General features: G+C 33.2%; 1 long non-coding RNA gene across 1 annotated transcript; it reads left to right on the forward strand.

Annotated features, from left to right (window-relative positions):
- The first annotated feature begins 22,655 nt into the window (after positions 1-22,655).
- LOC129989256 (uncharacterized) lies at positions 22,656-25,556 on the forward strand. The gene is made up of 5 exons (XR_008785744.1): positions 22,656-23,272; positions 23,391-23,542; positions 23,677-23,859; positions 24,623-25,298; positions 25,394-25,556. It is a non-coding gene; the product is annotated as an uncharacterized LOC129989256 (long non-coding RNA).
- The last annotated feature ends 704 nt before the right edge of the window (positions 25,557-26,260 follow it).

Raw genomic sequence — 26,260 nt, forward strand, 5'->3', positions numbered from 1 at the left:
AGTTTATTGGACGAAAAACAGAGTGAAATTACAATATCTCGAAATTCTGAAGATGGATGAACTGAAAGTTTACGTTTCTAATAGCTCTACGATGAAATGGGACTGGCCTCCATTAGGAATGTTCAGGCATACAATGGACAGAACTTATGTGAGGCTATTAAAATAAAGGTTAAATGATCTGATGATTTGAGGGAATCATAGACAAGAAATTATGTCTAAGCAATTTAATTGAAAAATTAAATATAACCAAAAATATATTCATGGTGAACACAGGTGGTCACCAAAGACGGCTAGTCCATTACATAATGTAATGATATTTACCTTCGTTATTTTAAGAACGCATTAAGTAGAAAAATTTATATTCAGTTTGAACAGGCTTTGAATAGGATGCTGTGCAATGAAGTGGAAAAATCTAGAACGAGTTTATAGTTAGGTCATAAGGCTCATTAAATGGGGTATTGAAATGTTCAATTCATTGCAACCTCTTAAAGATGTAAATATCTATCTATCTATCTACAGAGTGTCTCAAATACCTTGACCGCGGCTTTTATTCCTTAAATATTAATCAGACATATATTGTAAATTACAAAATTGCATAAAGAAAGGTTCAAAATGTTATGAAATCGATTAAAATTTTCAGGGGATGAAACTTCAAAAACTCCAAAATTTTAAACTTTTATACGGATCTCATACAAAAAAAAAAAAAAAAAAAAAAAACACTCCCAGTGAGTAAAATGTGCCCCATCCTCTAATAAGGTCATATACAATGTTTCAGCATTTTATCATGAATATTTACAAAAATATGCTAAAACAAAATTGGTGAAGGGTCAATCACAAATTAAAATGCAAATGTTTACAGCTTCAGATTACGCGACGCAGGAATGCATCATGAGGAAATAAAATATTCTTCATATCTTTAGTTTTAAATACAAATTTTGAAATCTATGTTTCCTGGATAATACTTTAAAATTTTGTATCATGAATTATATAAAAATAGAACAGTCAATGAACTTGTAAAAAAAACTTATGTAATCTTTCCTTTAATTTTTAATACTTTTGAACCAATAAATTGCAAAATTATTATTTATTCAATCATTACTTTCTTAATTTGTGTAGACCCCTAAAACATGAACATCCGACATGATTTTTCCTCTTGCGAATCCAGGAGTCGAAAAGTGGTTTAAGTCAGCATTCATGTAGTTTCATATCTTTGAGACTTTTTGTGATAAAATGCTGAAATTTCGTACATGCCCTTATTAGAAAAGGCGGTACATTTTACTCTTGAGAATTTTTTTTGTACGGGGTCCTGTAATTTACACTATATGTCTATGATCAATATTTAAGGAATAAAAGCCACGGTCAGGGTTTTTGAGACACCTGGTATAACGCTAACGTACTCAGTACATAAATCGCTCTTGTTATTTATTGTTGAATGGCAGTAGTCAAATATAAACAAACCATCGCACGAATTTTAGACTTTTTCATCGTATGGTTTTACAGTTGCAGTGAATTCAGGCCTTTGAGTAATTAATGAATGGAGCTGTGGAATGGCACTCTGGAGAGAATTCGCTGTTTCCTCCAAAAGTAGATTTAACCAAAGGAAAGGAAATTTAAAAGAAATCAATAAATATGTATCAGAAAGAAAGATGAATCGAAGGCAGAAACAGACTTTACCATCCTCAGATTAATAATCTCTATAACTTGCATAGGAAATGGAGGTTTATATCTCCAAAACAATTGTTTCAAAAATAATGATTTCAAGACTTAAAAAATTACCATTTTAATGATATAAGCTCACTTCTGTGCAATCTTTCCTCCAATTATAGCATTTTAAAACAGTTTGTCACAAAATCTATAAAAATAATTATTATTTTAAATGTTAGGATTAAATTCAAATTCCTTCATCAAAGCATTCAATAGCATGCTTTCGCCCATTTTTGATTCCGTCATAAGAGTTTCGCAAAATTTCGTGAGTTTCGTAATATAAATACTCTTTTTAATTTGCAGCAAACGAATTCAATGGAACTCGTGTTTTTCAATCGTATCAAATGAAAAGATGAAACTTTTAAAAGCGCTTTTTGTGTTAAACATTTAACACCCTAAAAAGTCAATAATCTGAGTTAATAAGCTGGTTCAAAGGTAGTTGAAGCAATGATTCGCCTTATTTCTTTATCATGATGAATAATTTTTATATGAAAGGTTTTTGAAGTCATCCATCCTTTGAAGTTAATAACCTTACTCCTAGTTAAAAACACCGCAATTTACATTCAGGTTCTGTTTGCTAAATGTCAGTTGGCCTCGTGACTCTTTTTTTCCGAGACCAGAGGGTGCAGGTTCTGCACTCGATTTCATGGAAGATCCAAAGTGTAAACGAATTTATATGAAAGGATATCTCCCGTCCAATGCCGGCTTGCCGACAAGAATTTTATTTTATCATTTTTATGAATGTCTGTGAATTTATAAACAAACCGAGAAATTTAAATATTACCGTAAAGTAGTATGTAATGAGTAGTATATGACAGTAGGATTATCTAGAAAATAATTCCTAAATATTAGTGTATTTAGTTAGAAATTTATTTTTTTCGCGATGTTGAAACTTCATATTGCTTGTCGAATTTCTTTTAAGAATAAATACTACATAAAGCAATTTTTCTCGTGACACGACTTCGAGAAGATTTCCGCAGGTCTTCACCATTCATGATGGATCACTACAATCCAAATCACTTTTTGTTCAAAAATTATATAATATGCGTTTAAAGCTGTACCTATGTTATTTTTTAACGTGAAAATTCGAGTCCTTTTGTTCGGATTTTAACCTTCTTATATATTAAGAAATGTAAGCATCTTGGATGAGTTTGTAGTTGAGCCATCTTGCTCAAAGGGAGTGAAAATAGTTGTGGGGAGTGACATTTTCATTTCTATATAACTTCCTTAACATTGAAGATTGAAAAATAAATAAAACACGCCCAATGAACTCCTCATTAAGGCGAAAAACTTTTGTAGTTAAAGTGTTTCGATAGCTATAATTTCTTCAAAATGATGGGTTAAAAATATAATTTAGACTCTAGTTTTTGAATCTCCACATTTTAGACCCTTCTAAGCTTGAAAACACATTTTTGGAGAATGTGTATCTGCCTGTGACAAAGATGATTCAAAACCGCTAAGAACTAGATGGTTGAAATTTGTCTTTGATAAAAATAATCCTATAAATTTTGAGAAAAATCCGTTCTGAGGAAATCTGACAATCCAGGTATTCGAATATAAGTTGGCACGATAACTGCAAAACGATGAAAGCAAGAAGGATTAAATTCGGTACGCAGATTTAACATCTATAGTGTAGTAAATATAGTGTAACATATAGTGCAAATAATCTATAGTGTATAGTGTCTATAACATCTATTTAATGTAATCACTTATAAAATTTTGAGCTGAATTCAAGAATGGGTCGACCCTTTGTCGGTCTGTACTTTCAGAAACATTTGCGTGCAATGATTTAATTACATCAAATTTGGTAAGGAAATGTGTGACTACAAATGTCGTTTTGTATCACATTTTGGTTTCAAACAGTTGGGAAAAACGCGTCTGAAACACAAATTCTGTTTTCAAATGTCTATTAAAAGTATGCCAGGAAGTAAAAATGCAAAATTAACGCCGAAGATAAATATTTTGTAACTGTTATACGTCAGTGTCATGCAAGATGCACTCTGGGATAACCTTTATTAGAGAGTATGCGAGAAAGTATTGGCGTGACCATCCCCGCTGATTTTTGCTACAAAGTGAATGTTCCATATACTTCTGGAAATCAAATCACTTTAAACTTTTAATGTTGGCTTAGACTACATGTGTGTGCTATATTTTGCATTCTCGTATACGTAGTACCGAAAAAGTATTGTAATTTTAAAAAAAAATTCGAACTCGAGATTTTGAAGCATCTCCACATTTTAGATTTCTCTGAATTTGAAAAACACATTTGTAAAATGTTTGTCTGTCCGTCTGCGACAAAGGAAACTCAAACGCATAGAGTGAAGCAGATGACATTTGGCACACGGTCTTTACATCATATTTGTAAATTTCTATCAACCTTGAAGTGAAATGTATCGGGGAAGTCCGTCTGTTCGGTTGTTCGAATATAAGCTAACACAAAATCCACGAAACAAGTTGAGCTAAATGGATAAAATTCGGTAAACAGAGTTAATATTCTTATTGTGGACACCCATCAAATTTTGATCTCATTCTCCCGAGGAGTTGACCATCTGTCAGCCATGCTTTCGGAAGCATTTAAAGGAGCTAACTCAAAATCGCAATGACTTAAGTATATCAAATTTGATGTGTGGTTTTATGACTTCATTGTAGTTGTGCGTCAAAATTTGGTTCTAATCAGTAGGGAAAAAAGTGTGTCTAAAACAAATTCACCATGACACGAGAACGTTTGGGTGAAACGACTCGTGCTAGTTAGTTTTATATCTATGATCACACATGCTAAATTGTTTTATGAATTTTCATATTTCTTTTAAAAAAATTAATTCTTTAAAAATATGACCGGTCCATGACAACGTTTGACTGCCTAGATGTGCTGCCATTAAAGTGTTAAAAATAAATGAGCACTAATGATATTTTATTTAAAGGAAAATTCACTTGAAATAGAGCCTATAATTTTGCTTTCCAAACCAAATAAAATACTTTAACTGTCAATTTTTAACGTTAGACACACTGCCTCTAACACATCTATGGCGATCTTTTCCATTGTAAAACTATGTATTATTTGGTTACACCATTTGGAAATATTTCATCGCATGTTCATTTTTTTGCAGTCATAAGTTTATGGATGGATGCTGAAGGGATAACTATTTCTAAAGACAGTGACTCTGTCCTGATACAAATGAACGAGTGAAGCCTCTTCATGTGTTGAGTAACAGGGAAACGAATGACGAGGGATTCAACTTGCTATCGCAAATAATTTTTTTTTAGCTGCAAAAACAGCGCACGTCATCTCCCTTCGAAACGAAGCGACTTCCCTTTTGCAGCACATTTGGCATCAGAATTTATTTTATATTGGTCATTTCTACGAATTTACAATTCAATATTTTAATGGATGAGAGCATTGCCGTATAAATTTAAATGTTGCTGTTCTACCTAGCGGCCACTTACCTTCTGTGACCCGAGTCTGAGCTTGGATATGGGGAGGTCGGGGGGGAGGGTGCCGGTTCGAGATTCGATTCTTGAATAATTCTTCGTAACGTAAGGAAAAGAGTGGTACTGATCTCCCTGAAAGTTTCTCGCATACTCCGTAATAAAGGCAACATCTCACTATCGCCCAGATCAAACTTTAGAACTATGGTAAGGTTGTAAATAGCACGAGTCTTCATATTTTTGTTTTCAGAGTTTCACCCATGAAGAGTTGTGTATTTTTGAGTATAGTAAAAAAAGGAAAAGAAACCGATGCGTTTAATAATGACGTGGCATGGGCGAAAAATAGCAAAGAAATATTGATCTCTTGCAGGAATATAGCATTTTTACTGAATGTCTCGTGAGAATATGTATTTTGTACGCATCTTGCCGACCGGCCGATTAAAATTCGACATGGAGCATTTTGTTGTAGCCATGAGATAACATATTGAATTTCATTGAGTCATTGCGGTTATGGGTAATTGTGTTTTACGAGTACACGAGAGTACAGACCAATAGACGGCCGACCCTTTTGACACATTTGGTTCAAAATGTAATGAGAATTTATATTTTAGATGTCGAACCTGTGTAACAAATTTTATCTCTGCAGCTTTCTTCGTTTTGTAACTACTGGATCGAAATTCTTCTGAATGGATTTCGTTCAAAGTGTAAAAACAAATTTGGGTAAAATGTTATAACTTCATTCGTCGAATTGAGTATTTTTGAGTGAACGCATTCAGAGAAAGACATTGTGCCAAATGTGTGTTTATAGAACTCGCGGAGGTCTGAAGCGAAGAGATTCTTCAACATCTCGAGTAGGCATTTTTTGACGATTACAGTACTTCTGTATTTTGTAAAAGAGGATATAAAATTTATAATGCATGCATTTATTGACAGATTATTTAAAACTCCGATGCTACATAAAAAATGTTCACAAATTGAAAACTTTCAAAATCTTGTCTTCTAACAGGCAACGAATGTTAGAAATATTTTGTAGAATTTGGACTCCTCGTGTCAACTCAAAGCTGAATTTTTTTAAAAATTTTTTTGTTTATTTTTAACAAAGTGCAGAAATAACTTTCATTGATTAACATTACTAACCTAATTTTTTCTAGAAAACTATCCACTTAAATGCATTTTCTGAACTAAAGCATCAAAAAACCCTCTCTTAAATTTTAATGAAACAAAATTCCAACATCTAATCCAAATGGTTGTTGTTTCATAATGTTTAAAATTTGATTAGATTTTAAAAATGTATTCTTAATTATAGCAAGCTTTAACGTGCATAACATGCCGCATTTAATGTCAACAGACACGCATAGCTGTATAAAATAATGAAAAATTATATAGTAAAATATGGTTTAAAATATTCTTAAAATTATAAAATGGTATGGGGTAAAATTGGCATTTTTAGAAAGCTATTTTTTACTTTCTCGTATACGCACTATAAAGAAAGTATGTGATTGTCAGAAACTTCGCACTCGAGATTTTGACGAATCTCCACGTTTTAGCCATCTAAGTTAACCATCTAAGTATTTTTAGAAAATGTCCTTTTATTTTTCAGCCTGTGAACACCAAAACGCTTTGAGCTAGACAGGTGAAATTTGGTATAGTTTTTGCTTCCAATTTGCAGATTTCTATATAATTTTGAGTACAAACTGTTCAGAAAATATCCGTCTACTCGGCTGCTCGAATATAAATATGATAATTACAAAACGAAGAGATAGATAAAATTCGGTACACAGATTTGACATCTATAATCGCCTTTTGAGCCAAATCCAGCTGTGGATGGACTGTCGGTCCGTACTTCCAGAAAATATAAACGCCTTCATTTAAGAAGGAATGAATTAAATATATCAAATTTGGTTTTGGGTTTTATGAATACCGATGCAGTTTTCTGGGAGTTGTTTTGTTTATTTTCAATAGGTCGGGAAGGAAAAATGCATCTAAAACACAAATTCGATTTTCTGATACTGTTAACGGCATGTGGTGGATGAATCGCCAAAAATCTGGCGAAGGATGGTACGATAGATTCATTGAAAATGCTCAATTCAAGCCAGAACTTAATATTTCGTAACTATTGTACGCCAATGCCATATAAGGCGTTATTTGGCATGTCAAGTTTATTAGAGAGTATAGGAGAAAGTTTTGAGATTGCTTCGGTTGGTTCAACTTTAATGTAGTGTATACTTCTTGGAGTGCGCTATGCAGTTGCGCTGATCTTTTAATCTTAGAGCTCGGCTTAATTGATTACATCTATTTTGAAAAGGGCCCCGATGGTCTGATGGTTAGGTCTCTGTTTCGGATCCGAAGGGTTTCAGGTTCGACACCCAATTCAATCGAACAACCATCGTGTAAGCGGATTTGGTGCACGTTAAATCCGTCGGTGAAAAACTTCCTCCCGCTGGTGTGGTCTGGAAGTTTGGAGCTCAGCTGTCGTTCTCATTATCTAACCGCGCTTCAAAGTGACAAGGTCTGTTCCAAAATAAGCCTAGTGTTGCTCTAAAATGGAACGATAATGTAACTGAACTAAACTAAACTCTGCTTTGAAATATATTTTTTAATAAAAGTGTGTAATGAAAAAAATTGAATCCTCGTGCACCATATACCTCATCAACCGGACTTTGCTAATATTAATCATAATGAAAAACTGACATTTAAAAAAATTATTATAAATGTTACTTCATATCAGCTGCATACAGTTAGTGAAGGCTAGGTCTGAAGTGAAATCGTTAATATTCTAATGAAATACTTTTTTGCCTAAAGCAACGTTTTGATTGCGTTCTGCTATTATTTATCTTTTTATTATATTGTTTTGACTTCTTTTTACACATGTTATTATGCTTTGCTTTTACACATGCTTTTCATTTCTATATCCCCCGATGTGTATCTGCCACCACGATGATTGGATGGATCCTGGTGATAGCATTTGCATTCCTACAAGAAGAACATTTACTACGATTCCTACAAGAACGTTTTGCCAAGGACCAGACTGACTTTTATCATAATCGAGGAACCTCGTTGGAATTTGTTGTCCCCTGCAGTGTGTCCTTTCAATAAGCCTGCCAGTAATGACCATGAAATGTTGAGACGATCGGTTATTTCCTGTAACACTCCGACAAGTACTTCCTGTAGATTGATCTTTGATCATTTAACTTCTTTACGAACTAAACAATTCGGACTCTGGACATTATTAAATTTTCTACAAATATCTTTTTATCCAAATCCAGTTGTATTTATTTTTCTTTGTTATGATTGAAATTTATTTAACCTCCTGCAAAAGAAAAAGGAGACACTTCAGCAGCCAGGACGAGACTACCACGCACCCGCATCACTCGCATCCAGACGCCACTTTATGAGCTGGTATGCGACTGCTGCGTCGCCACTAGGTGTATATTGTATCTTGTGTGTCTTTATTTGCATATTTTAGGACACTTCACTATTAATACCCGGTATCCAAAACTAGATTCTCATTGTTTCTGCCTCCATTTCCTCTTACAAATCAAACAAATGTCATTTTTTTTCCTTATCAAAGGTTTAATGAATACTTTTTTGCAAAATTACCTTTTATTGTTTAATTTATTAATTGAATTATATCATTCAAAATTAATTTTCTTAAAATTTCCTGCTACCATCAAACCAAATTTATTATTATTCATAAAAATTTGATTTTAATTGTACTTAATGTCAGGAATAATCTGTAATCACCCACAAAAAATATTCCATGTAAAAATGCGTTCATTTTGTTTCTTGGAACTCTTAAGTCTTTTCTTAAATATGCTCATTTGTTAAATATAATTAAATATTATCAATCAAACCTCACATTCTTGCATAGAAGCGCTATTTACACGTCAAAATCTGTCTATCAATATCACACAGTAACGTATATGGCAGAGAAATCGGTGGTATTACTTATTGTCGAAGGAAAAACTAGTATTCTGGTTAAGTAAGCTTGTCCCCCAAAGATGGCAAGTGTATATATAAAACGCTAATGCATAATGCGCAAAAATTGGCTAAATATTCCCGTTGCTTCTTGTCAAATAACAAGGAAATGTAAATAGATAGCTATGCTAATGTGTCAGACAGCTGCTAAAAATATTCTAATAGTTGCATTTAATTCTATGCTTACGAAAGTCAAATCAATTAAAACATTTACTCGCATTTTTTTTCTCTTAGTGTTAAAATTGAAAAGAAACATTTTTTGGACATAAATTCCGAAATAGAATTTTCACTTCAGATATTATTTCGTTTTTTATATATGTATATATTTTAATTTGCACCAATAGTATTTGCATCACATTCATTCATTTGTTCTTTCCCGTCGTATCAAACAAGATGACATTTTTTAAAAAAGTATTCCGTATTAATGGTTAACAAACTGAATTAACAGTAATCTGCATAAGAAATTATTCTCCAAGAGTAGCTCTTTTTCGCAATAGAGGAATTCATTCCTTAAATTTTAAATAAGCATCTTGAGAGATTTCGAAAGTAATACCGTCTTTAAATTCATTATTTAACAACGGAGGCTACAAAAGTGGAAACATTTTTCAGCCATACATCAAAATTTAAGTAATTAAGAAAAATGCAGGCAGGGCTCTAGTAATACTGCCAGGGTTTATTTAGATGCTGCAAGCTATCATATGAGCCAGGAAAAGGAATATCGATATTTTAATGAATTCTTTTAATTTGGAAAAACAAATCTAACTTCTTGCATATTATTACTATTAAAAAGACAATTAAAATCATTTCTTTCGCTGCTAATTTAAACAGTCATTACATTAATTAATAATTCAATTAATCCTCCAAATCATGTTTAAGTGCCGTTTACTTAATTTTAAGTGAGAGAATGTTGTAAATTTAAAGATTATATTAATTGGTCCTCTATAGCCTCCCCACACTTGAGTTACATTTCAAAATATCTTCGATTCAATCGCTAGCGGTTTAATTATACAGATTCTCCACCAATACTATGTTCTAGGTATAGCTACAGAATCGACTCTCTCTCTCTCCAACACACACACACAGAAGTAGCATCTTTCATAGTCGTCTTTATCGCAAATTAATATCGGAAGATTTTTTATAAAACCGATTTTAATGCAAGAAATCTGCTTGATTTTAATAAATTCGAGTCAAATTAATTCCGGGAGTAAAAAATCGATGTGGGGTTTTTATAAATCAAAGAATCTATTGCCCTTGCATCATCTGTTTACGGTTCGATGAACGGTGAAATATTAGATATTTTTGGCAAGTTTTGATTTTAATTTTATCTCTTAATTACTAGCACTTCCTTAAAGAACGGTAAATTAGGTTCAACAGATGCTCTGCATGTTGCAAAATGTGATCAAGAGATAAGTGTAATCTTTTTTACTTGTTTAATATAACGAGAAGCCTTTTTTCTTTAAAAATAAAAAGCATTTCATAATTAGGAGATTTAAATGCATAACATAGTTGAATTGTATACACACAGTGTTTCTGAAAATAAATATACATCAATTCCACTTCATTAAAAGTACAAAGAAGGCTTTAAAAATCGTGCTTAAGTTTGAAAGAGGGTAAAACATGAGCTGAGAAATCTAAAATTTAAAGACAAAAACAAAGGATATATGGCATTTTTTTTTTATCAACGGACTGTTGAACACACACGGGTTAAACTTGTGTTTTCGTAACTGTGGCGTCAAATTGTCAGTCAACAACGTATTCATCTAATGTCAAAGATACAAATTTCTTGGTCACCTGATTGAGCATAGAGTTAGTCTATTTCGGAAGCGTAATAAAAATTAATGAACTAATATCAAAGCATTCAGTTAATAAGATTTTGTTACTTGAGGAATTATTTTAATCCGTTCTTTAGATACAGTTTCTACTTTCTTGTGTACGAAGTATAGCGAAACTATTGGATAAAAGAATGTCAAAAAATTCGAACTCCAGATTTTGATAGCTTTCCATGTTTTAGACTCCCTTGAATTTGATAAACGTATATGTGGCATTATGCTTCTCTGTTTATCAGAGGCAAAGATAACTCGAAGATTTGAGCTAGACAGATGAAATTTGACTATGATCTTAACACCAAATTGGTAGTTTCAATCAAATTTTAATCAAAATCCGTTCAAAAGAAACCTCTGTGTCCAGCTGTTCGAATCTAAGTAAATACGAAACGAAGTGAAGTAAATATATAGAATTCGGTACTCAAATTTAAACGAAGTCCTGTTCAAAAATCAGAAGTTATATCCACGCGGCCGCTTAAAGAGTCTGTTACGGTCATGCCACTATTTTACAGGTCTTCATTTCGAACCTGAATCCTGTCATTCAGAATTTTTTTTTGTCTTGCCCAGTTTTTATGCTATTTTACATATTAATCTGAATATGACTACAGAATCTCCCATAAATTCCTCTTAAATAATAGAAATTTATAGCAAAATTAAAAATCTCAAATTTTAGATGTCAAGGTCTCGCACCTGCGCAATGCGTGCTTATATCTAATACACTATGCCTTTAGAATAGATGCCCCCTCATATATTAAACGAAGTCTAGTTCAAAAATTAGAAATCATTTCTTCGAGGCCCCTCAAAGAGTCTGCGACGTGGTGGTATGGTGATAAGCATCATGCTGCTATTTTGCATTTCTTCGTTTCTAATCTGAATCTTGTCATTCAGAATTCTCTTTTTCTTGGTTTATAGATTTTTCCTATTATAATATATATAGTACTGAATATATCTACAGGACCTTCAAATAACAGAAGTTCAGAATAAAATATCTGTAAAAAAATGATAATTTTTAGATCTTAGGATACCTCACCTACGCAATACGTGCTTCTATCCCACATATTGTGCATTTAGATTAGATATACCTTCCTATATTAAATAAAGTCTTGTTCATAAATTACAAGTTATATCTTCGCAATCACTAAAAGAGTATGGGAGTTGGTGGTATGGTGGTAAGGTTCGTACTACTATTTTGCCCGTCTTCATTTCGAATCTGAATCCAGTCATTCAGAATTTTTTTTTTTATTTTACAGATTTCTTTAAAATTTTGTAGACATAATTCCTAATATGTCTAAAAGATTTTAAATAAATTTCATTTAAATAATAGAAATTTATAATAAAATAACTGCACAAAAATTATAATTTTCAGATGTTTAGAATCTCGCACATGCGCAATACGTGATCCAATCCAATATAATTGGCATTTAAAATATATATATATCTACAGATATTAAAAGAAGTGTATCTGTCCTGGTGGTATGATGACAAACGTCTTGCTACTGTTTACCAGGGCTTCGCTTGGAATCTCAATGCAGTTATTCAGAATTTCTTTTCTTCTATTTTGAAGATTTTTTTTATATTATTGTATATGTAGTTCCAAAAAATATTCACAGAACATTATATAAATTCCACTTCAAATGAAAAATTTCCTAAAAAAATTGTGAAAAAAACTAATTTTTTGATGTCATAATCTCGCAGCTGCACAATGCGTGTTTACATCTAATATAATGTGCATTTAGAATAGATGTACCTCATATATTAAACGAAATGTAGTTAAAAAATTAGAAGTTAAATCTTCGAGGCCGCTCATAGAGTATGCGGAGTGGCAAAGGTCATGCTACTATTCTGAAGTTCTTCATTCCGCACGTGTGTTATATCAGATTCGAGGCACTAGGTTTCTTTCAAATGCAATGGTAAAGTTTTTATTGCGTTCAATGTAGATGATCAAACACTTCAACCAACAACATAAAATTCAAACTGAAATAAAACGCACTCCGATATATTACCGATGTTAATCAGAGAGTTTGGGATGCCATTTTATCATGTGCGTATCTAAAAACGACGGGCTTGACACTATTTTATCTCTCGTAGATACGAAGCAAAAATGACTCAGGGTATCATTAAAAACTCACTATGCTGCCAATCTAGTTTGCAAAGCAAAACGAGTTCAGTAAATATTTCGTCTTTTCCCTATTGACGGACAGGAGAAAGACAATGAGATATGATGCAAAACATCGACTAGTATCTAATGCACTAGGAGATGTAGTATGGGTTCTCAAGCCGATTTGAAAAGTAGGTTTATGTGAAAAATTGTTAAAGAAATATTTTGTACATTATAGAGTTACACGAAAATTACCGAATGAAACATATGCCCATCGGTAAAGAGGAAATGTAGTTCATGTGCCACGAATAAAGCCTTACCAGGGCAGATACACATAGAGATGTAGTATAAAGAATCATAGTCTATCGATATTAAAAAAATATGCTTATAAATATTAAATATGTGTTTTCAAACTGAAACGAGAAATCGATTGGACCGCTTAGAAATTCGTTAAAACAGTCGAATAAGGCCATTGAGTTAAATTTATATCCGCAAATGGACCACGAGTCTGGCATAAGGTTAAAGGTCAGCCGTGGAGTCGTGATGCAAATGACATTTTGAGAAGGACAAGGGACTCATTTGGATGTGTTAAGAAAAAGTTCTTTATATTTTTAACTAAATTGTTAACTTAAACATAGCACAGGCCGATGCTTTTTAAATAGCTTTGAAAAATAAATTGTATCCTTCTTGCTTTTAATTCCTTGCTTAGTTTAATGTAGATTAGTTGTATTAACGTGCCGTTTTAAAGCAACACGAGGGCTATTTTGGCGTGGACCTCGTCATTTTGAACAACGATCAGATGATGAGGATGACGCCTGAGCTGGAAACACCTCTCGAAACTTCCACACCACACTAGGGGGAGGATGTTTGTTCCCGACGAATTTAACATGCACTAGAGCCGCTTACACAATGTTTCCTCGGTGGAATCATGTCTCTAACCTGAAGCCCTTCGGTTCCGAGGCCAAGCTTTTACCATCAGGCCACCGCGACCCCTTTTAACTCTTTGCATGCTGCACTTTGGGAAAAGTGAATTTTGACCTGTTACAATTTTGATGTATAATTCGATTTCCAGCGGAGTGTTCGAAAGTTTCATAAACAATTTTAAATATAATTTATAAAGAGTCTTTGGTTTTCTCTCATACATTTCATACATTCATTCATTCATTTTCATACATTTTGAAGAATGCAGAAAAAAGATTTTCTGAGCTCGAATTTTCGATGTATTTATAATGTGTAGTAAAACTCATTGCTTTCATGTATTGAGTAACCAGAAATTCCCCATTAGATCTGTAAAAGTCCTGTATGTGATTTTGAACGAATAATTCTGTTACCATTATGTGAGGAACTTCCCGTTTTTCCGCCCAATCATTGACACGTGGGTCCCTTTCTTCAGGGTCATACATAAAGGGATTTAGAATTTTACACCTTTTTTGAAACACTTTTTACACATTTGTCTTGTTTTACACCTTTTTTTAGAATAAAGATTTAGCTTACAGATCTCTGATCTTGAAAGTCGGACTCACACCTGGGTATCCATTTTAAAGAGACGAAGAAAGAAGTCAAGCTAGAACGAAGACTACATATTACTTCAGCAAGGATTAGCTGAGGTTCGGATTTGAACAGTATCATGGTGTACTCTTTCACTGACGCCTATGAAACTGAGCCATCACTTTTTGATGTTCCTTATACGAAAATCCCGCTTTTAACATATTAAATAATCACTAATGTTTGCTGAATGAATGACAGGCCAATTTTCTATGAAAGGCAGCAGATTTATTTTTAAATTTATCGCAATCATTATTTCTTGTTCGAATTTGGATAAATAATTTTGTAATGTTTCCTAAAGGTGGTTTGATGAGTAGAAATCTTTGGAAGAAGAGAACGAATTATAAGAATTTTCTAGATCCTGGTGAACTGATAAAAACTCAAAGCATGAGTCGGTTTTCCTTTTAGGGTTCCTTGCAAGCCACGAAGGTTTTCTTTAAAAAAAGATATTGTAAAGCATATAAATGTCGTGAATATAGCATGAATCTGTATATTTTATAAATGGGCATTATTTTTTGTGAATGGGTTCTTTGTTTTTATTATCGCTTTTTCAAGAATGGCTCACCATTGATACAGAGTTGAATAATTGTGGGTAAGTTGCGTTGTTATTTTTTTTTTCGAGTTTGCGTAAATATATTAATGAACTATTTGTAGCTATATTTTTTTATTACTTGAACATGCGAAGAATTGTTATACTGAAATATTCGTTTATAATAATTTTTTCGAAGAAGTGTGTTGTTAATATTTTATACTTCATATATATTTAAAAATTCTTCTTGGATTTGACGACTTCGTATTTACATTCGAGAGCATATTTTTAATTTTCAGAATTGTTTCAATACCTTCTCTTCATAGTGGGAATTTTTGTGTCCATTATGAGCAGAAAATTACATTTCGGACTAGTTTTTAAAATTTGTTTAAATCTAAAGTATTTATCACTACAGATATTAAACTTTAAAAAATGTCTTTGAATTTTTGTTTCGAAATAGCATAATATTGTGGGTTTCAATCGTCTTCGTCTAGTGCTCGTTTCATTAATCAATGCACTCTATGGAAAGGGATTTTATCATTCGATTTGTAGAGAAAATACTAGTCTGAATCTTTTTTGTTTATAAAAAGTGGAAGTTGAACTTTGGAATTAACGTATAAAATTTCTACTTGGTAAAATTATAACTTTACATTAGCTAAAACATGCTATTGAAATGCGCAATTAAACAAATTGAATTTTATTCAAATTACAATCGTTGTCACTGTTTAAGATTAAGTTTGTCAAAAAATTAAATACTTAAAAATAAAAGCAGTATTGCTGAAAAGATGACTTCTAAATTCATAAAAAATTACTTTTTTGTTGTATTTTCCGGAATTGTAGAGAAATTTCTCTACAAGAAATGAAATTGTGGAATGAATTTAATTTTTAATTAAAGAGCTAAAATTTCGAAAAAGTGAATCGTTATCGGTGAATGCCTCTCTTCAAGAAGTCACTATTTACCAAATTTGATAGTTTTAAGTCCAAAGGGCTGTCCGAAGAGCGTTACATCCTGTATGTAATGAGTATCGTCACACCGTGTAACTTAAGAAAAATTTACCAAGCCAAAAATAGGAAAATTTCTTAAAAGGTTAATATTACAGGGGATGAAACACTATAATCTGTTTCTAGTAAGTATAATGCTTTTAATAGAAGGTTGAATGCCAGGGTGATTATCTATGATGCCGCGGTAAGAATTTTTGAAATGTATTATTTGAACAAATATCAATTACTATATTTATTTTGATTGCCTTCTTACTATACTGGTGTGAAAAAAATACCTCATGAAACATATAAAAGTAGTTTCGTTTATGTTTAAATCTAGGTCCACAGTTTTTTCTTTTGGCCTTTCTAGTTGCTTTGAATTGCAGATACCGCACGTTTCGCTTTCCTTGTTGATTTGATTGCACATTATCAAAAATCGTAACATAGTTCTAACTTCTTGCCGAGGTTTTCTTAGCCGGCTTTCACGTGGTGAAAGGCAATCTCGATTTCATTATCAAAACATTTTGTAAATGCGCTCGGAGCCGCAAGATTCACCGGAGATCTTAATGAAATAAAATCATTTAAATATGATCATATACCGTAACTTGCCTATTGAAAATATTTCAACTATTTATCGTATAATAAACTCCTCAAGAGAAAAGCCCATAGGACGTTGAAAGCCGTTTAAGAACAAACTTGAAACGCATTTGTATAATCTTTCTTGTAATGTTAATGTAAGCTGAATAACGCATTTTCCCTTCATCTTATCCGTTGCACCCGATTAATGTTAATAAAAGCATAGAGCCTTAACACATCGTAAGATGTTGAGGAAACTTGTGTGTTCTGTTATGCAATGAGACGTTCATAAATTTGTCTGATATGCCATTATGTCTGTAATGCAGATGGTTCAGCTTAGCCAAAGCTAGTTCTTGTATTATAAAAAAAACATTGTTCATTCATTCTTTTACGTCTGTCATGTGATTGTAAAGCTATTTAAACACTCCGATAGAATTCTTAAAATTGTTGACTACTTTAACATTGATTTAGGTTGCCAAGATTGAGAATCAGTGGACCCTCATTTGACGAGCATATTCCGCTCATTCGTAATGCAAAAGACTTTTAAAGCGAAAAATACTTCCACACGAATCAATATAAAATAGGATAATGTGTTCCACTTCGAAGAAAGAAGAAAAAATTAATTCTTAACGTAATATATAATTAAGAATAACCATAATTTCTTTCAGCTTGTTTCACAAAGGAAAATTTTGGATTTCGAAGCAACACTTGCATCTATATGCCCGACTCCTATTAGATGAGCTGTATATGCTGAAACTATCGTCGCTCCAAGTGTCATTCTTCCACTTTCTGGATTGAATATCAAATGCTGGTTTCAAGATATTTGAGAAAAGAACCCGATCTTGATCACATCACACCATGCATGCTTGGAATGATATTTTCTTTTGGATTTCCCACTCTACTGGACTAACCAGGTATGTCTGCATAATTGTGGCATCCTAGCCTCTTAGCGGTTACTTGTGTGGAATATTCGGAGATTATATATTTCATTCCCACACTTTCAGAATACTTGAGGGTTCAATTTTAATGCCTTCCAAGGCTTTACGAATCGTTTAAAATTTTTTTAAATGCGAGATACAATTTGGAATATGGAGCAATCGAATTCCCTTTCAGAAATGGTTAATAAATCGCAGTTCAAGAATAACCTGGCAGTGGATGCAATTCCCTGGAATTAAAAATAAAAGTTGAATATCTTTCTGATAAGATGTGCATTAAAATCGTTTAGGTGAATTTTCCAAAATGATTCTCAAACTACAATTAAATTATTCCAATAATTTTCGTGATTGATAATTTGGAGATTAGCTCTTCTAAATATGGATTCTAATTTTGACAAAATCTTTCATTTAACTGCTTGTATAGTTTTATGTGGAGATATTTCTAATATCGAATGCTTCATCGAATTTGTTGACAATTCCTGAAGTTTCTTCGTAATATAGCTTTGAATTATTTCAATAGGTAGGTTCAAACGTTAGTTTAGCTGATGACATGCTGTTATTCAAACTTCTGCTTAAGAATTGCGATATGGAAACTCTCGGATTGTCTCGTAAAAATTAAATTCTTAGAGGATTAAACTTTTAAGTAGTTAAACTTATTTTAATAATAAGACACATCTGTATGTTGCAAATAAAAATAAAAATGAGCCTTGATACTTGTTCGAGTAAAAGCAATTTTTATCGAAAACAAGATTTTATAAAAGGAATAAATTGTTTAAGTATTAAAAATCCAAACAAGGCGTACTAATTTTCTGCTCTATAGGATATGAATTAACTTCCTAAGTATCTTATATTTAGAGATGTGATTAAATGTTAAATCCCTTTCAGGCAGATCAAAATTTGCGCATGATTAAAAAGGATTTTCTTCTGGATGGTGAAAATGTAAAAGTAAAAAGGCTTTTTAACTTTGAGTGTTTTTCAGAATTGCCGAATATTTTGAAACTGATGCGTGATAAATCGAATTTCTGTTCTATGTGGTGGCAGGGGAATACAAGAATTATGGAAGTTCTAATTTCACTGGCCTTTTTATAGGGTGTTAAATGCGTCATTTTGTAATTCACGTTAAGTGTTAAGGTTTTAAAGTTTTAAAAATGTGTTAAGCGCTACTCGCATTTTAAACCCATAGTGCCCACTGAAATTCCCGATCGTTATCTTAAACATTTTCTTGTTCTTTAAAAAAAATCCGTTCATATTTAGGTTTTCTTTAGTTTCCTAATCCGTTATATATAAAACACTTCAAATTGCTTTTCATAAGAAGTTTGCCATTAGTCTTGGTTCCTACTTATTTTGACGTCATTCGTAAAGGTTTACATTAATATAACAAATCCAAATCGTATAAATGTAGTTGGTATTCGTACTTTGTGTCTTTGCCCTTCACATAATGCTATTTTCATTGCTTACAGTTGTTTACGTTTAATCAAATTGCAAATTTTTCCCTACGATAGTACATGAAATTAACTATCGTAACATTTCAACAGAGGTTTATTTTCAAGTTTTCGGCCTGAAAAGCCCTGTTAAATTAAGATCCAAAATTTATTAATTAAAATTTGGAAAATTACATTTAGTTTCGTATCATCTAATATAAGAACTACAAAAATCTGGCACATTGAGGTCGCAAATTTGAAGTAATAAACTGACGAAATGTCAAGGAAAACGTTAGCGATCTTGCAGTATGTCTTAACCCAGATTTGTGCTTCCAAATATCCATTTTTAAACTTAAGAATCCATGCATTCGTGTATTCTATACAGATAGCATTTTATCGAAAATTTAGTTCTTAATATATTTTGATTGTAATTAATCGAATTATTTAGACATGATCGAGAATTGTTACATGTCCGTTTTTGACTTGCTTATCGAATTTTGAGGAAATCTATACTTAAAATCACGAATTGAAGAAAGCAGTGCAGAATGTAGGTAATATTTGTATGGAATTTAGAAAATGAATGCTTTTGAGCAAACCGCAGGTCCTCTCTAATCTGCTGTTTCTTTTTGAATTCACCGTTTCACTCATTAGAACTAGCATAAATTCACCAGGTTCAGTATTTTTAAAATTGCGGTTTTGTGTTAGTTTCAATAAGAAAAAGTTGTCACCGCGACGCATGTCAGTACGTAACTGGGGGGGGACATGCATAGGAAGGGGGTACTGACATACATTTTATTCTGAGGTTAAGATGCATTATGCGAATTATGAGAATATTGTTAAGTAATGTACCTTGCGAAAGACCTTGCGTCTCATCTTAAACTTCAGCATGGTGTACTAAATGAACTAAGTTCGTTTTGGGGGTTGTGGGTTGAGTCTAATCTATGCAAGGTCACGTTAGGCAGTGAATGAGGTGATGGCATAGGGTAATGTGAGTGGAAATAGTCAATGTAGAAATATTAATACGTGGCAAATTATTTCGCCATGGACTTATGGAAAAGAAACGTTAGTCTTCATGGTTAATTCGTCGAGTTATTGACTTTTGTTACGTAATGTTGAAAATTGGGAATTTGTGATGTTAACGGGGAGCGGGAAGGAATTTAGCATTGTAAGGAGGGTTTTGGTGGCGTGGATAATACTTGCGACCATGGACTGGAGGTGGCAAGGGTGATGAGTGATATCGGCATGGTATTGGAGGTGTGGGTAATCTGTGTCAGTTTTGGTTTTAGGGGTTGGAGGTGTGGGTAATCTGTGTCAGTTTTGGTTTTAGGGGTTGGAGGTGTGGGTAATCTGTGTCAGTTTTGGTTTTAGGGGTTGGAGGTGTGGGTAATCTGTGTCAGTTTTGGTTTTAGGGGTTGGAGGTGTGGGTAATGTGTGTCAGTTTTGGTTTTAGGGGGGTGGGGGAGTGGGTAAGGTGTGTCTGAGTTGCGGTTTTACGGGTTGGCGTTGGAGGTGTGGGTGATGTGTGTCTGAATTGTGGTTTTGGGATTGGTGTGGGTTATGTGTGTGCCAGTTGTGGTTTTGGGATTGGTGTGGGTTATGTGTGTGCCAGTTGTGGTTTTGGGATTGGTGTGGGTTATGTGTGTGCCAGTTGTGGTTTTGGGATTGGTGTGGGTTATGTGTGTGCCAGTTGTGGTTTTGGGATTGGTGTGGGTTATGTGTGTGCCAGTTGTGGTTTTGGGATTGGTGTGGGTTATGTGTGTGCCAGTTGTGGCTTTGGGATTGGTGTGGGTTATGTGTGTGCCAGTTGTGGCTTTGGGATTGGTGTGGGTTTTGTGTGTGCCAGTTGTGGCTTTGGGATTGGTGTGGGTTTTGTGTGTGCCAGTTGTGGCTTTGGGATTGGTGTGGGTTTTGTGTGTGCCAGTTGTGGCTTTGGGATTGGTGTGGGTTTTGTGTGTGCCAGTTGTGGCTTTGGGATTGGTGTGGGTTTTGTGTGTGCCAGTTGTGGCTTTGGGATTGGTGTGGGTTTTGTGTGTGCCAGTTGTGGCTTTGGGATTGGTGTGGGTTTTGTGTGTGCCAGTTGTGGCTTTGGGATTGGTGTGGGTTTTGTGTGTGCCAGTTGTGGCTTTGGGATTGGTGTGGGTTATGTGTGTGCCAGCTGTGGTTTTAATTGTGCATGCTTATTTAATTTTGGGAATGGAAAATCCTAAATGAGAAAATGGATTGACAATTGTGTACTGTACAAGGATTTGATACTCACCTTCGTGACCAATATTTTAATAGGAATTGGGAATATAAGCTCCGAGTTTGATACGTTGTTTCGAAGCTGAAAAATTATTGAAAGAATGTTTAGGAAATTCAGAAGTGAACTGGGTTTTAATATGCAAGAATTTAATTCGTAATTAAAAAATTATTTTGTGTTTAAATCTCATCAGTAGACAGTTAAATGTTTTATACGATGGATACATTACTAAATATTCATGCTGAGTTTCCCCCTTTCTTGAATAATCTCAAACCAGAGAGAACATAGAACAATAAATTAATAGATAATCCAATAGGAACTTTTTGCTTAAGTCGGCAATTATAACCCGTAATGACTGTAACCAATAACTGAAGTAACTTCTTTATAGTGAGGGGAAAAAAATTGGTGGATACCATATTAATTCATTTTCGAATGAGCAGATTAGATTAAAATTCATAATTCTATTAAATTCGTGATTTCAGTGACATAAATCCCCAAAAACCGAAAAGTTTTGCCGTGATGGAATCCGATAACAAAAACCTATACTCAAAATTATATTTAAATTGAAACATTAATTTAATAGAACTTATTCGAAGAAATTGAATATTTTAATAATCTCATTTAGGAGGGCATTGGAGTGAGTGACTGCTTATCGGGAATTGAGAGTAGGTCAATTTCTCTAAATGAAATTAAAAGTTGCCATTTTATCTTTCAAATTCCAACTCGCTGTTTTGTCATCAAAAGCAGTAATGGCTCCGTGTCTAGGAGGCTCAATTATGTGGAGTTTCGTACAGTAAACCATCTTTTCTCAGTTTTGAAATTAAAATCCCGAACTTATACTACCTCGTTCATTGTTTGGCCTCCCGTACATTTACTATTCTCTAGTTATTGTAATAACTTGGCATCTCATAAAAAAACCCCCTGGTTTAATTCGATCTCTAATATTACATCCTAATTTTCAGATATTTTTGATACATTTAATTTTTACTGAATAAAGAAGCCGAGCTTATTTGAATTCTTACTCTTCAATAATCTGGAAATAACTTAGTTTGTTCCATATCGCAATTAGGAAATGGAAGTTTGAATGGCTTCATGTGAACGAATTGCAATTGTCTACGAATCAAAATGCATGAATTAGGCAGTAATCGGTTACAAAAAGGATAGGAAAAAAACCTTTAGAAATATAATTTCATTAAGTTACTAAGCATTTGAGATAAAAATTGTACTAAATTAAGCTACTTCGAAATTACTTGAAAATTATTCAGATAAATTTCGTATTGTGCTTCTTTATACTTGAGTATGTAAAAAAAAATACCCACTTCATAACGCTAAAAAATATGAAATGAGTTGAGGCAAAGCCTTTTATTCTATCTGAAATCGAAACAAAAAACGCGCGGAATAATATCTCTGTAATTCATAACCTTTCAAAACATACGATTTTCTAAACAGTCAGTTGCCCGCTCAAATGTTTTCAAACTATTGGTAACTTTCTAAAATTCATGAAAATATGCACATTTAATGCGGAAGAAATATTCATAATCTCTGAATATTCCACTCGAGTAGTTTCTAAGCGACGAAAATGCCATAATTATGTGGATTCTACATGGTACAGTCTAATATGACAGAGGAAACAATCATGGCAGTTGTTCTCTTGTGCCCTCTTCTATAAATGAACAGAATGCATTAATGTAAATTTGACAAGTGTTCGGTGTCAAAGCATCGGGAATACCAGTAGTAAAAATTTAAATCAACGATCTATAATACCAGAAAGTTTCTGTTGGGTTCTTTGGTTTTTCACAGATCAATGGGAAGTGCAACGTCATAGAAATCATCAACGAAACAAAATCGCCTACAGTTGTTGGATCTGTTGTCTGTAAAGAACACTTTATGCTGTTTACTGGAAACAATGGTCAATGCCTGTATGTACATCTACTGCCTTTCCTCTTGACAAAAATACGGATGGCAGCTGTCTGGATGGGCACGAAATTTTTTCCCAGTTTCGTGCGAAGTAATATCGGTAAGTTATGATATTTATAATTATCATATCGTGATGATTATTGGATATAATCATGCGATTATATTCATGGTAATTATAATTGTAAGAATGTACGCATTTTTTCTTTATTTATTGATAGGCTGGATAACATGACCTATATCCATGCCATTTTGCTTCATAAAGGCACTCCGTCACCTACCAGTAGTGTTGCTTTCTGTTCCTTTCACACAGTAGTTCACTGAAGTAATTCTTTCAGATGATGTTGAAGGTAGTGACAAAATTCAAAGGCAAGTAAGTTCGCTATTTAGATTAATAAAACGGCATAGAATTTGGAAAACCTTTTGTAATTATTTCGTATAGAAAGTCTGCCAATCCGAAACATAATTATTCTGAAATATTTATTGAAATAGATGTACTCCTTTCAGCTACTTCTCGCCATTTGAATTACCGGAATTGAAACAGGGTCATATGTGCTCCTGACTAAAGGATTCGAAGTCATTGAACGCCTCAGAATAGTCGGCATGTGACAAACATCTGCATGTAATTGTCACAAGGGAGCTACTGCATGGCTGAAGAACAGTTTCCGGTAATCTATACCGGCACAAATGGTAAGACAAAAAAAATTGTTTCTAGATAATTCCGTTTTGTTTAAGCATAGCCCATAAGAAACTTACTTTCTGGAATCTGCAAACGTATTACTATTTAAGCAAACAATATTTCTTCGATCTCTTATTACTTCTAATAAGCAAAAATACGCTTCTTGGGAAAATGATTAAACTCGTTTTTCGAGGCATCTAGATAGAGCATTCAGTGCAATTTGATTTGCAAATTTACAAAATTGAATGTATCTTAACTGAAATTTCATATTTTTTCTCTATGCAAATTAATCCTTTTTGAAGAGCATTATAACGTTGGTGAATGAATGATATCGTTCTATTAAATGTAATCACTTGTGCTTAACAGAGAATCAATAAATTTGATATACCATAGGCCTTTGAGATCTATAGGCTAATTTGATGCAAATAGCCTAGAGATCTCAGAAAAACTAGTTTTTCAGAAAGATCAGATTCAGTGTTTGGATGAATTGTTTGAGAAATATAATTCAAATGTTGCAAATGGTTTCATTCTTAAAAGGAAAAAAAAACGAACTGATTTAAGAATGAACTGACTGCTTTTAAGAATTCCATTCGAAATTAATATTGTTAACTTAGTGATATCAATTTAATAGCTTCAGGTTTAAATTGATAGCACTTTCTTTTGCTTTCAGGTTTTTGAATTATTGTAGTAGATTAAGAGCAATTGTATATACACTAGAATTTTTAATGGATGGTTTATATCTACCATGTTAATTTAAATATTTAATCTTTTCAGATGCTGACATATTTTAAATGAACTGATCATGGCACAACAGATGCTGTTAACAAGTGTATGTCGGAATTTGAATTCCTTGCGAATGAATCGTGAATAGAGATCCAGCAGGTTTAATCGACAGTTTGAGCTTGGGCTAATATTTCAAGCTTTACAAAATCATATCTTTAGGACTGAAAGCTTATCGAAACGTAAAGGCTATCTGAATATGTATTGAAAGCGAGAGAAATGTTTATGACCTCTGCATATTCTGCACAAGTGGTTTTTGAGTGACAAGTGTCGGAAGTAGGCTGATTTCACATGAACATCTTCACACATATTTCAATAAAGGAACATAAAGAACAAATGTTAATTTCAATGATTTTTTTTGTAGTTACAGTAGTAAGAGCTTTGATAATGCTGCTTTCAACAATTTTAATTATGCCAAAAAGATTCTTGATTTCTTCGTTTTTACTCGATTGAGATAAAATGTCATGTCCATCAAAACCGAGACGAAATCGCCTGCAATTGATGCTAGAGCAGCGAGCTGTGCAGTGAATAAATCTCTCGTCTATTTGAACAGTGCCATAACACAATTCTTATGTGGAATGAATACCTTTTTTTTTGTTCCAGCAACAACTTCTTTCTATGTGCAGAAGGTATCTAGATGGTCAGGAAAGAAATTACCAATGCGATATCGGTAAGTTTGCGCGAGTTATAATTGTCACAGTGAACTGAATGTTTCCAATCATTTTATTTCATTATAAAATGTAATTAGAGCTTCTTTATTGTTAGGTATTCATAGATCGGACAATTAATGGCGTTTTCCTGCTTTAAGAACTTGCTTCACCATCAATAATACGCCTTTCAAGATTCCAAACACACTCCTACAATATACATCATTTTTACTTGATGCGGGGAGGATATTCCCTTAAGATGAGTTCGAAGTACATGGAATTCAAGGAGATGCTTATTCATTGCATCATGACAATAAAACTAGCACAAGGTGACACCCGGTAATTACTTTATTTAGATTCATCAGAAAATATTTTGGAGACAGTAATTATACATGAGCTATAATTTCATAGAAATAATTATTGAAATATATTCAGCAGTTCCATTTACCTCTCAATAGTGGAAGCGAATGGACCTACGTGTCATACGAGATTAATTTCTGTAATTGGTTATCGAAGTAATTGGCCACCTGCGAATTGAGTCGACCGTATTGTCACTAGGGAAATATTTCACAGCCGGAACCTTTCTCTGACCTCTCCTATGGCATGAGCAAAAGATGTAATTCTGTTTCATATCTCCTTTCCTGCTTTAAGAACTTGCTTCACCATCAATAATACGCCTTTCAAGATTCCAAACACACTCCTACAATATACATCATTTTTACTTGATGCGGGGAGGATATTCCCTTAAGATGAGTTCGAAGTACATGGAATTCAAGGAGATGCTTATTCATTGCATCATGACAATAAAACTAGCACAAGGTGACACCCGGTAATTACTTTATTTAGATTCATCAGAAAATATTTTGGAGACAGTAATTATACATGAGCTATAATTTCATAGAAATAATTATTGAAATATATTCAGCAGTTCCATTTACCTCTCAATAGTGGAAGCGAATGGACCTACGTGTCATACGAGATTAAT

Source organism: Argiope bruennichi, chromosome 10 (genome assembly GCF_947563725.1).
Source record: "Argiope bruennichi chromosome 10, qqArgBrue1.1, whole genome shotgun sequence".
NCBI classification, from domain to species: domain Eukaryota; kingdom Metazoa; phylum Arthropoda; class Arachnida; order Araneae; family Araneidae; genus Argiope; species Argiope bruennichi.